At 46.6% G+C, this 15,246-nt stretch overlaps 1 protein-coding gene across 2 annotated transcripts in view; it reads left to right on the forward strand.

Annotated features, from left to right (window-relative positions):
* Positions 1-2,679: 2,679 nt before the first annotated feature.
* The window catches only part of GRB10 (growth factor receptor bound protein 10), a 313,951-nt gene continuing 301,384 nt past the window's right edge, over positions 2,680-15,246 (forward strand). For both annotated transcript variants that reach the window (XM_077491758.1, XM_077491759.1), the window contains exon 1: positions 2,680-3,173. The gene's annotated coding sequence lies outside the window, so the exon portion shown is untranslated. The remainder of the gene's footprint in view (positions 3,174-15,246) is intronic.

The following is a 15,246-nucleotide window of genomic DNA, read 5'->3' on the forward strand; positions in this document are numbered from 1 at the left end:
TTAGGAGGGAATTTTAAGGAAAAAAACTTTTAGGAGGGAAGTTTAAGGGGGAAAAAAAAAAACTTACATTTATATGCCCATCAGTGTTATCTGCAGCGTTGTCCACCATTGCAGCCTTATCCACCATTGCAGCCTTATGCAGCCTTGTCCACCATTGCAGCCTTATGCAGCCTTGTCCACCATTGCAGTCTTGTCCCCCATTGCAGCCTTATGCAGCCTTGTCCCCCATTGCAGCCTTGTCTATTTTATTCGCTATTTGTTTTTAATTTTTTTTAAATGCCGCCGCCGAGGTACAGAGCCGGATGTGTATCTCGGTGGCGTGCGGTAGTTCTCGGCGGGCCTTCGGCTCTTCTCGCTAGCTTTCAGCCGCCGAGAAGAGCCGAAGGAGGACAAAAGCTGCCAAGAACGGCCGAAGGCTGCTGAGAAGAGCCGAAGGCGGGCGAAAGCTGCCGAGAACGGCCGAAAGCTGCCGAGAATGGCCAAAGATGGCCGAAAGCCGCCGATAATGGCCGAAGGTGGCCGAAAGTTGCCTTGAAGAGCCGAAGACAGCTGAAAGCCGCCCAGAGGCTCAGAATTTTCGGGGGATCGGCGTATAACACGCACCCACGATTTTCCCCTGCTTTTAAGGGGAAAAAAGTGCGTGTTATACGCCGATAAATACGGTATATAGGTGGATATAATGGTGTATACTGCGGTCAGGGCACGCAGACAACAACCACTACCGAAGAGCAAGAACGCAAAATCGGCCGATAACGAACGGTGTATACTGTGTTGAAGGTACACAGAACACCCACTAACTTCTACAGACGCCAACACACTACACAAGGCCGCCGCGCTGGCGGCCTTATATAGTGTGGGGCGTGTACTACACAGCCTGAGCTATGATTGGCCACAGGCATCCTGCCTGTGGCCAATCATGGCTCTCCTCGCTGCCGGCGCTGTGATTGGCCAAGCATGCGGGGTCACAGCGCATGCTTGGCCAATCATGAGCCAGCAATGCACTGCGATGGCGCAGTGCATTGTGGGCCGTGAGTGCCACACGAATTTGGGGCGAGCGGCCCATAACGTTCGGTATTCGCCAAACGGGCGAAAAGCCGATGTTCGAGTCGAACGTATGTTCGACTCGAACACGAAGCTCATCCCTACTTGCTAATCAATAACTTAACAATAATGCTGGAACCCTTTAATGTATGGTATTCTCAATAAATATGTGTATTGTGGTAATATTGAAGCTTATTGAGACCCAATCGCTGCGATCGGGTCAGAGATCTGAAGTAAAGAAACCTCTCCCCGTACTTTCTAGTGAGCCCCTCACTGATCGTCTGTTCCCTGTCATAGGGAACGACGATCAGTGACGTCACACGCCAAGCCACGCCCCCTAGGTCACACTTAACCCCTACACTGCCCCCTATTGTTAATCCCTTCACTGCCAGTGACATTTTTACAATAATCAATGCATTTTTAATCTCACTGATTGCTGTATTAATGACAACGGTCCCAAAAATGTGTCAAAATTGGCCAACGTGTCCGCCATAATGACGCAGTCACAATAAAAATCGCTGATCGCCGCCATTACTAGTAAAAAAAAAAATTATTAATAAAAATGCCATAAAACTATCCCTTATTTTGTAGACGCTATAACTTTTGCGCAAACCAATCAATAAAGGATTATTGCGGTTTTTTTTACCAATAATATGTAGAAGAATGCGTATTGGCCTAAACTGAGGAAAAATATAGCATTTTTCTCAAAATTGTCGCTCTATTTTTGTTTATAGTGCAAAAAATAAAAACCGCAGAGGGGATCAAATGCCACCAAACGAAAGCTCTATTTGTGGGAAAAATAGGATGCCAATTTTGTTTGGGAGCCACATGGCACGACTGCACAATTGTCAGTTAAAGCGACGCAGTGCCAAATTGCAAAAAGGGGCCTGGTCCTTTAGCTGCAAAATAGGCTTAAGTGGTTAAAGCAAAAAAATATTGTTTTCTCTTGTTTTGTTTATAGCGCAAAATTTAAAAACCGCAGAGGTGATCAAATACCACCAAAAGAAAGCTCTATTTGTGTGTGTGTGGGGGGGGGGGGGGGGGTCATAAATTTTGTTTGGGTACAACTTCGCACGACCGCACGATTGTCAAATAACCACTTAAGGACCGTCTCACGCTGATATACGTCGGCAGAAAGGCACGGCTGGGCATAAGCATGTACAGGTACGTTCCCCTTTAAGAGCCCAGCCGTTGGCGGCGCACTCGGGACCTGGTCCTGAGCTCCGTGACAGTGGCGCAAAAAATAAAAACCGCAGAGGTGATCAAATACCACCAAAATAAATCTCTATTTGTGTGTGTGTGGAGGGAGGGCGTCGATTTTATTTGGGCACAATGTTGCATGACCGCACAATTGTCAATGCCGAATTGCAAAAAATGGCCTGGTCATTAAGGGGGAAAATCTTGTGGTCATTACGGGGTTAAAGATGTGCTGTCATCTGTCATTACAAGGGGTGGAGACAGATAACAGTAGAAGTAAGGAATGTCAATTCTGTTATTCTATCCCTGCGTCACTTTAAAGTTTGGGAGTTGCCACTACTCAGTTATAATGACTTGTCACCCAGCTGTCAATGATAAGTTGTGTTTACTTGTGTGGCTCGTGCTGTCTCCTCCTCTGCACACCGTTGTGACGTGCTGCCCGTGTCAGTCTGTCCGGTGTCCCCCCCCCATCATCATGTGTACTAGTATTAGGGGGGCTGTCCTCGTGCTGGCAGCCCTCTTGTCTGCCCTTCCTGTACTGTGCACTGTGACGTGCCCACCCCCTTGTGCTCGCTCCCGATTTAGTAGTGAGCTGTGAGAGGGGAGGGTTTAAAAGGCCTGGGGCTGAGCGCAGGGGGAGGCGGCAGCAGCATTGCATCCTGAGCACAGGAGTCAGCTGAGTGTAGAAGGAGAAGAGCCGCAGGAATCCATAGACAGAACCGCTGAGTGCACAGGATACAAACCAACCTCTCCTCCCCATCACTGCACTGCCAGCCTCTCCGCACACCGCCCTTCTACGAGGATTAATGGATCTTTTCTGGGACTAAGTGGATCTGAGTGAGAGAAGGTAACACAAAGTGCCTGGAAGTAGAGGAGAAGTAGCCGATCGCCTTCTGGGAATATTGGACACCCCGGGCCCATTGGACACCTTGCAGGTACTGGGAGCTGGACACTGGATTGTTGGGGCTGAGCCAGGCGTGATCATTATTGGGGTGTCAAAGAGGAAAAGGAGGGGGGATGAGCTGGAGAGAGAGAGAGAGAGAGAAGACTTTCCAAAGCCAAACTACTCATCACTCGTGGTGGAGTTTCCTTGCGCTCCAGTGATTCCCTGCATAGGCCAGTGCAGGCTTTGCAGACAAATGGGACGTGCTGGGCTCACTCTACCCCCCCCCCCACACACACTGCCCCCCCTCACCAGTACTCCACACACACACACACACACACACCAGCACTCTGCCCCCACACACACACACCAGCACTCTGCCGCCCCCCCCCCCCACACACCAGTACCCTGACACACACACACACACACACTCAACCCCCCCCCCCCCCCCTCACCCTCACCAGTACTCTATATATACACACACACACACACACACACACGTACTCTGCCCCCCTCCTCACTCATGTCATCCGGATCCCCCACTTATTTCACCAATCTGCTCACAACTTCATGTGACATCTGTCTACCCTGGTATGGGGATCTCCCCTACATAGCGGCTCACCCCCAAATCTGCCAACTCATGATCTTTGATTTTTTTTTTTTATTAAGGATCCCCCCCTTGCCGATCAGCAGATGGTGAGGATGGCGAGGACACCCTCCTGCCTGGACTAATCTTCCCCACGTGTGAGGTCCAGGCAGTAGATGATCCAGGAGGCTCCTGATCACACCGCTCACATTATTGCGCTAAGGCTTGTGTAGCAACATGTGTTCTTCTTGCTACTTGTAACACAAGCAGTCTTGGTTTAAATTCCCGGAGCTGCCCACTCCCCCTCTCCTCATCTGCAATGTGAGCCTGAGGAATGGGGAGGAGGAGGAGGGAGCTCAGGCTTTGACTGTGTCACCAGAGAAGAGGGGGAGAGTGAAGTTCACTTGTTTACACTCTTCTTGTGGAAGGGACTGACCCACCAACTCTGGGGGGTTCCAAGGGCAGAATGGGGGGGGTTCATAAAAGTTCTGTGCTTCAGTTGTAGCAAATCAGTGTTGGCTCTGCAGGTCCCCACAAGGTGGTCCTGTGATGTCCTCCCGTCAGGGTCCTAACTCGGTAGCAGACAAGTAGATTTACACACTTCCCTCTATGGGGAACATTGTTTCCATATTGTCTGCCATAATTACATGTGTAAAATGCATTTCCTGCATGAGATCGGTTTCAGCCTGGCTTAATACTATTGCATCGCTTGTGAATCGTACCGCATTCCTGTGCAGTGCAATTTTGAGTCCATTCATTTTCAATGGCTCAAGTTGTGCCACATCTGCATGGGGGGAGGTGTGGGCAGCTTTTTATTTGGCTTTTTTGGACTGGATACCATGGGGGCTCATACCTATGCGACTGATTTAGGCAAATGCACTGCATTTTGTGAGCTGCTTTTTGGGGTGTCGTCGACTTTTTGCACTGACACCTGCAGCAAATCACATGAACACAGTGCGATTACTATGTGATGTGGGAAACGCACCGGAATCGCATCTCCCGCATCACACCAGTGTGAACTGGGGCTCAAACTCTATTCCCAATCCATCAGGAATGTTTCTAAGAACCATACTTAAAGGGATTGTAGCTGCATTGGTGCACTTCCAACCTAACAATTGAGACTGCCAGTGATGCTTTTGTGTTTAATTTGTACATTTTGAAAATGGAACCCCCTTTCCTTAGAGTTCTGAATGGACTTTAGAAGGGGGGGTACCCCAAGCACCCATGTCAGTCGCAGGCACAATGCCCGCATACTGTGACCTTTTGTGTATGATCCCATTAAACACTGGGGAGGGTGTGAATTTAGAACTAGAGGCCCATGGTACGAATAATCCACCAACTCCCCTTTCATGCTACTCTTGCCTCCCACCCTTCAGTTCAGATGTGGGCTGGGACTCTCAGGACTTTTTTTTTTTTTTTTTTTTTTCCCCCCCCATCAGAATTTTAATAGGGTGGGGAAGGAAAACAAATGGGAGTCTCCTAGATCTTACCGACTGGTTTATTTTAAGCAAATTCAGTGACTGTGCCAATTGGCAAGTATTCTCCAGCACCCCTGGAGAGGGGAGGAGTGAGAGGAGGGTACTGGCAGCAGTGAGTCGATACGATGAAAAATACAAACCCACGTGAAAGGAGAGGCTCAAAACAAACGTGTCTTGCTTGTTGCATGGAAAGAGGGCTTTTCATTTTAAATGATCTTCGTGTCGCCTGATCAGCTTTATGCTAAACGCGGTGTTTCTTGGCGCTAGTCCATTTTGGGCTACTGGATCATGTTTTCCAGGATTCCTTTACTTTTTTGGTACAGGTAATTCAAATTAAAGCTGCTTTACAAGTCTACTCCCAGCTGACACTCGTTCGGGGAGACCTTCCCTGGCTATGCTAGCCATACGCCAGTCGCAAAATTGTTTAAATGCATTTTTATAAAATCGCATACACGGTTATGAGAGCAAACTATATTGCCGTCGTGTAATGACAAATTTTCAAACAAAACCGTTTTTATTGCATTATATTGGTCTCTATTTCTTTAGTTTTATTAAAGAAACATTCACAGAAGAGTACATAAAAAATGTGCCCATCTTCTTGATGGTTGTACTATTTTTTATTTTAGCTTTTTATTTTTTTAGGAAATGTACACATGAATTATGTACCCATCTCTTCTGTGAAGGTTTCCAAAAAAATAGGCAATTTTTTTTTCCTCTCTTGATGGGATTATACTATACTATATTATATTTATATTATATTTTTCTGTCAATTTGCTGCTTATGTCAGCCCATACTTTACTCAAGTATGGGCTGCCATAGTAAATTCTCCTCATTGAACAGGCTGTCAATTGCCTCATCCATGCTAAAAGGCATGGATGGCAGAATCTCCACCTGACAGCACATCTGATCGTACGCCACTATCAAGGTGGATTTTTCACATCCCCCCCCCCCCCAAAAAAAAAAAACAAAAAAAAAAAACTTGGGACCGCTGCGCAAATAGTGTGAGAACATATTTCAATGGCCACCACTTTATTCTCTAGGATCTCTGCTAAAAATGTTTGGGGGTTCTAAGAAAATTTTCTAGCAAAGGATACAGATTTATTTTTATTTTTTTAACCTGACACTTGTTGCTTAAGTCTTTAAAGCGGTATTAAACCGCTGGAATATACCCTGCAAGACAATGGCAGCATATGCTAGTATGCATTGCATACTAGCACATTATGAAATGCTTGCCTCAGAACAGATATGCAATTAGCAGGCTTCCAGCTGTTGCAAAACTACACGTACTATCATGCCTCTGGGTGTCATGCTTGTGGCTGTCCCTCTTGCTATGCTTCATGGGACTTGTAGTTCTGCAACAGCTGAAGGTCCACTAATTGCATATCCCTGCCTTAGAATGAAGCTCCCGCAGCATGCGTTGTCACTGCTGAGGGAGCCGGCATGTTCCCTCTACGTTTCTTCTGGTATCGCTGACTCCGGCACTAAGCCGGAATGATGTTCCCACCCCCCCCCCTTTGTTCCAGTAGGATGCGCTGGGCCTGTAGAGTGTATGCGCCACTGTCAGCCTTTGCGGCGAAGTGGCAGGAAGCCCATGACCTCCACTGTGCTGTAAGGGAGGAAGTGCTGATTTGTGGCAGATGGTGAGAGATTGTCATTCACGCCTATAGCCACCCCCTAGCAACGCCCCTGTTGGGCAAACAGCAGCTGCAATTCGATGCAGCCACTGTGACAGCTGTCAGTGTTGGCTGTCAGAATATAATGGATGCAGAAGTTTAGCCCATCCACATGCTGTATAGTGTGGATGAAGGAATCCTGTGTTTGTTTGTTTGTTTTTGTTTGTTCAGCCCACAAGCTGGATAAAGTGTGTGTGCAGCTTTAGCAATTTCAGCTTGGGAATTATCACAGCTGTTTCACCTGAGTGACTTTCTCAAATATGACCTGTTGTGGGGATTTATGGACTGGAGTTGAGAACCACTGTGCTATAGCAAGCATGGTAGACTGTACATATTTATTTTTAGAAGGTGGGAAAGTGTATTAAACCTGAATCCACAGCATGTATGTAATGTATATTGGGTTGAAGCCAGTGCTTGGAAGTGTCTAAGGCAGTGATTCTCAACCAGGGTTCCTCCAGAGGTTTCTAGGGGTTCCTTCAGTATTGGGTCATTTCTACCTCTCAGATAAGTTCCCACTCACACCATTGATCTTTTTAGCCATCTGTAAGGAGGTAATTATTCCCAATGACCACAAGTGTGAGGAGCATTCTTCCCATTGACCATCACACTAATGTATCATGCGTTGTAGATTTCTATTTTTTAGCAGGGGTTCCCTGAGACCAGAGAACTATTTCAAGGGTTCCTCTGTGTTGAGAAAGGCTGGTCTAAGGCCACTTTCACACTGAGCAGCGCCCAGTGATAAAGCGCTGCTTGTTTTAGCAGCGCTTGACTGGTGGTAGTGGGGTGCTTTTAACCCCAAAGGAGGTTAATGAGGAACAAAGCGCCGCTGACTATTGAATTCAATGGGCATGGTGTTTTGGGAGCGGTGTATACACTCTGCACCACCCCAAAGATGCTGCTTACGGGACTGTTTTCCCCATCCTGCAAGTGCATCACCCCAGTGTGAAATTACATGGGCTTTCACACTGGGGTGGCTTGAGAGACTTTACAGGTGCTGGTTTTAGTACTAAAACACCTGAAAAAAGCACCTTGGTGTGAAAGTGACCTAATAGATGCTAACTGTAGTCAAAAGAATAGTTTACCTTCCATATGAGCCAGTAAGATTTTTCTAAGGGTTCGAATATATTTGGCTCCATTATATTCTGAACTGTAATACACGTTCTGTTCACATTGTAACACAGGTATTTATTTGCCATCCAGTCCTGTCTCTACAATTACTCCCCATTCACACTTGTGTGAATTTGGACATCAGTTGCTGGAAAAGTTGTACCCCATGTTTTCCAATAACCATTCATAAGTGTGACTTGAAGTCACAGCGACTTCAAAGCAGTTCATGTACTACTTTGGCTCAACTTTCATGTAACTTAAGGTCCTTGGACTTTGAATGTTAACCCTAAAAAGCTGCATGAAAGTCATACCTGAATGTTTTACATGCAATAGTGGGTCTGACTTTGCAGAGGGACAAGTCGCATCCATCCAAAGTCGAGTCGTATAAGTGTGAATGGAACCTAGTGAAAGTGACCGATGTGTGGATGGTGGGAGCTTTGTGCATTGTAATTAAAGGTCTTTATTCATGGCTTATTATAGAAACCATGAAGGTTATTTATGAAAGGCAAATCCACTTTGCACTACAAGTGCACTTGGAAGTGTAGTAGATGTGAAATGAGGGGAAGCTCTGCTGATTTTATCATTCAATCACGTGCAAGCTAAACTGTTTATTTTCCTTGCATGTCCCCCTCAGATCTACAGCATGTCCAAGTGCAGTTTGCACTTGTCGTTTGCACTTGTCGTTTGCACTTGTCGTTTGCACTTGTCGTTTGCACTTCATAAAAAACCTCCAATGGCTTCCCTTAGCAACTCTATGCACAACAGGTTGTTTTGTAACGTGCAAATGCATTCCCTAAACCCCCCAACAATGCTGTGGCCCCTAACTGGGGATGAAGTAAAATTAAAGGCTAAACACTCAACCTACTTTGATGCCTCTTTATTGCAATGCATATGTTTTGTGTGTGTGTGTATACCGTATATACTCGAGTATAGGCCGACCCGAATATAAGCCGAGGCCCCCAATTTACCCCCAAAAAACTGGAAAACTTATTGACTCGTGTATAAGCCGAGGGTGAGACATGGCTGTCCATCCCTGTGTGTCCGTCCATCCCTGTGTGTGTGTGTCCGTCCGTCCATCCCTGTGTGTGTGTGTCCGTCCGTCCATCCCTGTGTGTGTGTGTGTCCGTCCGTCCATCCCTGTGTGTGTGTGTGTCCGTCCGTCCATCCCTGTGTGTGTGTGTGTCCGTCCGTCCATCCCTGTGTGTGTGTGTCCGTCCGTCCATCCCTGTGTGTGTGTGTCCGTCCGTCCATCCCTGTGTGTGTGTGTCCGTCCGTCCATCCCTGTGTGTGTGTGTCCGTCCGTCCATCCCTGTGTGTGTGTGTCCGTCCGTCCATCCCTGTGTGTGTGTGTCCGTCCGTCCATCCCTGTGTGTGTGTGTCCGTCCGTCCATCCCTGTGTGTGTGTGTCCGTCCGTCCATCCCTGTGTGTGTGTGTCCGTCCGTCCATCCCTGTGTGTGTGTGTCCGTCCGTCCATCCCTGTGTGTGTGTGTCCGTCCGTCCATCCCTGTGTGTGTGTGTCCGTCCGTCCATCCCTGTGTGTGTGTGTCCGTCCGTCCATCCCTGTGTGTGTGTGTCCGTCCGTCCATCCCTGTGTGTGTGTGTCCGTCCGTCCATCCCTGTGTGTGTGTGTCCGTCCATCCATCCCTGTGTGTGTGTCCGTCCATCCATCCATCCATCCCTGTGTGTGTCCATCCATCCATCCCTGTGTGTGTGTGTCCAGCCTACCTCCGTCCCGAGCCTCCGTCCCGAGCCTCCGTCCCGAGCCTCCGTCCCGAGCCTCCGTCCCGAGCCGCCGTCCCGAGCCGCCGTCCCGAGCCTCCTCCGTCCTTCCAGGATCGCCGCTCTTCTCGGCGGCCATTCTAAAATTCAAAAGCCGCGCCTTCGCCTGTGATAGGCGGAACACTGAATTTCCCAGCAGCCTGTGTTCCGCCTATCATGGACATCGTCTCATCCTCGTCCGTAGTACGAGGATGAGCGGATGTCCGTGATAGGCGGAACACTGACTGCTGGGAAATTCAGTGTTCCGCCTATCACAGGCGAAGGCGGAGGCGCGGCTTTTGAATTTTAGAATGTCCGCTGTCTGTCTGCTCGATACGCTGATCGAGCAGTCAGACAGCGGTGACTCGAGTATAAGCCGAGGGGGCACTTTCAGCCTCAAAAAAAGAGGCTGAAAATCTCGGCTTATACTCGAGTATATACGGTAAGTAGATATTTCCCCTGTATTGAATTGTAATTGTACTGTCTGCCCTAATATTAAGCACTGTGTAAACTGTCAGTGCTATATAAATCCTGTATAATATAGATTTAGAATGCATAGCCACAAATAACATGTATGCACTGCTGCAGTTGCAGCAAGTGTTGGCCTATGTGCACACGATTCTGATTTTCTGACAACAAAAATCATGTTTTTTTTTTTTTTCTGAAGATGTTGGCTCAAACTTGTCTTGCATACACACGGTGGCACAAATGTTGTCGGAAATTCTTAACGTCAAGAACGCGGTGACGTGCAACATGTACGATGAGCTGAGAAAAATGAAGTCTAATAGCCAGTGCGGCACTTCTGCTTGATTCCGAGCATGCGTGGACTTTTGTGTCGGAATTTCTGACAAGTCTTGTTGGTAAATTTGAGAACCTGCTGTCAGAATTTCTGCCAAATGCTTGAGAACAAATGTTCTATGAAGTATACACAGTCGGACTTTCCGACAAGCTCACATCCAAGATTTGTCGGACAATCCTAACGTGTGTACGGGCCTTGACTTGCCCTGCAACTTGGGACTGCAAAGTCACAGGACAAGTCGTACCCCATGATTTCCAATGAGTACCATTCATATCTGTAACTTAAAGTCACACTGACTTCAAAGTAGTCCCTGTACTACTTTGGTCTGACTTTGATGCAAGTTACACAGGCATTCCCTGAAATTGTGGCAAAATTGCACAACTTTGAAATCGCAGTAGTGTGAAAGGGGCCTTAAGTGAATCAGATGCTTGGCTGGCTTGTGTGGGTGTATATATTATGTGTTATAATTAGCAACTATGTCCCCCTCCTGAATGACTTGTAGCCAATGTTGTACTGCTGATCATATAGGATCTTGGGCTGCATTCACACTTCACTGTTTTGAATCATGGGCAGATTTGCCACAATTCTGCCCGCAATTTTTTAAAGCGCTGGTGTGTGAATAATCGCAGGACTCCCATTTGAGGTGCCATTCATTTGAATCACTCCTGTTAATCGCGGCAACCCGCATTGCATGAAGCCTGTCACCCAAGGATTCAAGAGCTACTTTTGGGTGATGTTCTTCACGTATGGCGGGTTGCTGTGATTGCAGCACAATTTTATCGTGTGGCAGACCTGCACTGCATTTTCAGGTGTCATTCAAATGAATGGCAGCTCAAATGGGAGTAATGCGATTTGTCATTCACATGTAGCTGCCTTGAAATCGCGACTAATCTGCCAGCGATTCAAAAAGCAGTAGTGTAAATGCAGCCTTATGCTCCATACATGGGATCCAAAAATCGGACAGACTTTTTTTTATTTTTTGAATGCTAGTTGATCGAACCTGAAGAGTTTAATAAAATTAAGAAAAATCTTGTAGGGCCGACTAAAACAGAAGTGATGTCTTGTGTTGTATTGTATTTGTATTGTATTTTTCAGGCTGATTAAATGAAAATTGTACTAGCTGGTATCATATGAGAAATTGGATGAACTGTCATGTTTGGCTCTTGAAAGCTCTGTTAATAATCCGATTATCGCATAGCACTGTATTTGTCAGATTTTCTGATTGTATGTATGGGCCATTAGAGTGCTACTTGTGTGGGCCCCTAAAGATTCGTGCAGAGGCACTGGCACCATGCTGCATACAGGAGGCCTTTATTTTTTTGGCAACCCTGGCTGCATGCTGGTTTATGCCATCTTGGTGCATCTGAGTGCATGCATTTTTTGTGCTTTCCCATGTGTTTTCAGCAGCCATTCATTTTAACAATGCTGACTGCACAGGGATGTGCAAAATGTACAGCAGGTATAGCTTTTAAAATCGCAGCCAAAACAAATGACCTGGTGCGTTTACTATGCATTTTGGTGGCCTTGAATGCACCCATGGTATACATAGGGATGCCATTAAGAATTAATGGCACATGTCTGCAGACTGTAGCGTGTTCCTGTGCAGAAGCAATGTTCCAGTGCAATTAGTGTGAACTGGTGCGCTGCTCTGAACAGACCTATATGCAATTTATGCTAAACTAGCTAGGGGACAACACTGAGGTAGGTTTATGGTTCAGCCTTTCAGAACATGTTGCCACTTTTTTATTTTTTTTTATATTTTTGCTTAGCTTAAACCAGCAACCCTATTTATAAACCTGATTCGCTCACCTACTGTGTCCATATGGGAGGGTAGGGATGCTCCCCAATCTAGTGGTAAAAGGCTGCAGTAACAGAAGTCTTTAAATGCCTATAACAGTGATGGTGAACCTTGGCACCCCAGATGTTTGGGAACTACATTTCCCATGATGCTCCACTACACTGCAGAATGCATGAGCATCATGGGAAAAGTAGTTCCAAAACATCTGGGGTGCCAAGGTTTGCCATCACTGGCCTATAAGCTCATTCATTGAGTAATTTTCCCGCCAAAACAGACCAGTGCCAGGTCCACAGTCTGCACTTTTCCTCAGACCGCTTGTCCCTTTGTCAGTTCTGCCTGGCAACACCTTTGTACCTGCAGATAGAAACCCAAGTGGAGAACCCAACCACAGCTAGGTACCTCATGGAGGACAGAAGGGGGGGGGGGGGGGGGCTGCTGCTGTGGGGCTACAATGTTACCCCTCATTCAGTGGAGGAAATGCTTAGGAAAAATGGTGTTCTGAAAGTTTACATCACCAAATACAGTGAGTCCTTTATTCCCAGTGAGTATATTTGTACTAAATACAAATAAAAATATGCCAGTGATATACTGCCACCTAACACGTGTGTGTGTGTGTGTGTGTGTGTGTGTGTGTGTGTTGCTATACTTTTTTTTTTTTTTTTTTTTTTTTTTTTTATCCCCCCCCCCATATGAGGCATGTCTATTTCTAGTACAGCTAAATTGTGTTTTGCATTCTATGGGGTTACTTCCATTGTACTTTTCATAAAGCCTAGCTGAGGTAGAATGACAAGAAAACGAATTACCGTAGGTAGATATCATTTTAGCACTCTATTGCTTCCAGGAACAGTTGTCAATTCATTGTTGGCACTGGTGTGAGGGGCTGTAAGCCTGAGGGCTCCTTCACATAGAATTCTATGCATTAGGATTGAAAAACCCGTGTGCAGAAATCTCCCCCAGGCCCCCCCCAATACTTACCTGAGCCCCATCTCTGTCCAGCAATGTCTAAGACTCTCCCTCCTGATTGGCTGAGACACAGCAGTGGTGCTTTTGGCTCCCATGGCTGTTGATCAGTCGGTTAACCAGTCGGGAGAGAGATCTGGGCTGGGTCACAGCTGTGTCTGAATGGACACACGGAGCTGCAGCTCGGCACAGGTGCCCTCATAGCATTACTTTGGGGGCACTCAGGAGGGAGGGGCCAGGAGCTCCAGCCAGGGACCCGAGAAGAGTTGGATCCGGGCTTCTCTGTGCAAAATCTAAATCTACTGCATCAGAACAAGTAGAACATGTAGTGTTTTTTTTTTTTTTTTTTTTTTAAAGACTTTAGGCCTCTTTCACATGGGGCTGTCCATTTTGATGGACCCCCCTTGCTTGGCAGGGATTGATCCCTGCTGAGCCGCTACATTTTAACCACTTCACATCCCGCTCACTATCATATGACTTCTGCAGGAGGGATCTCCCGTTCTGGGTGGGCGTCATGACGTCCTGGGCTTCCCAGCTGCCTGGGGGCCATGTGCCTGCTGTATCACTCGGGAGCTGAACCACAGATGATCAAATACCACCAAAATAGAGCTTTGTGGAGAAGAGTTGGTGTAATTTGGGTACAGTGTTGTATGACAAAGCAATTGTCATTCAAAGTGCGACAGCACTGAAAATTGGCTTGGGCAGCAAGGGAGTGAAATAGTGCTACTGATTTATTTTTCTTTATTTATTTTTTGGGCTCGACAATTGCGCTAATGTTCATCATATTGCGGTTTTCACTAAAATCAAATTGCACAAAAAACGTAACTTACAAAATTCCTGCTAAATTGCTACTAAAGCATCATTCACATTTTGCATACTAAAGTCCATGGGGGGCCATGTTTACCCACACAGGGATGCACAGGTGTTCATGTAGTCCCATTATGTCAATTGGGGTGCAATGGCTGCACAGGCATAGCTGCTGTTCCCAGTCTGACATCTGTGTGGGTACATGACCCCAAACACAGGCAGTGTGAGCTCAGGGACATGCATGTGGACCTATATGGATGTAATATGGGACGCAACGGCTCTGTCCATGCAGTTGCTACATCCCAAATGACATCAATGGGACTGCCTGCAGAGATGCACGGAACACCTGTGTCCCTGTTGAGGTACACTGTATGCCCTGTGTGAACAAGGCCTTAAAACCATTTCACACAAGCCCACCAATCGGGTCTGTTTTTTAGGCAGGCCAAATTGGACCACCCATTGCTTCTATGGAGAGGCTGATGTAAATGGACATGTGTCCATTTACACCCACCTGCATCTGGTCCAGTCCACTAGAAACGGATGGATATACTTTTTACAAAGCATGTTTTTGTAAAATATTGAAGAAAACAAATCATGAAAATTAAAAAAAAGATGGCTAGGGATTCCATTCCTCCATCTAGCAGATCTCATTGGATGGCATCCGATGGAAATGGACAAGCGGTCCATTTCCATCCGACCGCCCCATGTAGAAGAGCAGGCTGTGTCCTTGTCCACTCTGCATCAGTGGAGCTGACACGGACCTCTCTGCCTGCTCAGCAGGGATCAGCAGACAGAACCCCCACTGAGCAGGCAGATCTGCTTGACAGTCCACTCCATGTGAAAACCCTACCAGGAGCAGCCAGTGCCAGTCTATTATGGGCGCTGCCCCCCCTGCAGGGCACCAGACTTGTAAGTTTTGTATGAGGGTTTTCCAAAATGATGTAGAATATGTATCTGCCTAAACTGATGAAAAATGTTATACATTTTTTTGGGGATATAAGTAAATACCAGGGGGTCTTAAGTGTGTGTGTGTGTCCTATGAAAAAAGTTCTGTAGTGCAAAAAGCACTAAAAATGCATAGGTGTGAATCCAGCCTTAAACAGACTCCAATTTACTTTTTTTTATTTATTTTTATTTATTTTTTTTGTGCTTCCCAAA

The sequence above is a fragment of the Lithobates pipiens genome, unplaced genomic scaffold (genome assembly GCF_037356315.1).
Source record: "Lithobates pipiens isolate NorthernLeopardFrog02 unplaced genomic scaffold, aLitPip1_a1.2 Scaffold_19, whole genome shotgun sequence".
NCBI lineage: Eukaryota > Metazoa > Chordata > Amphibia > Anura > Ranidae > Lithobates > Lithobates pipiens.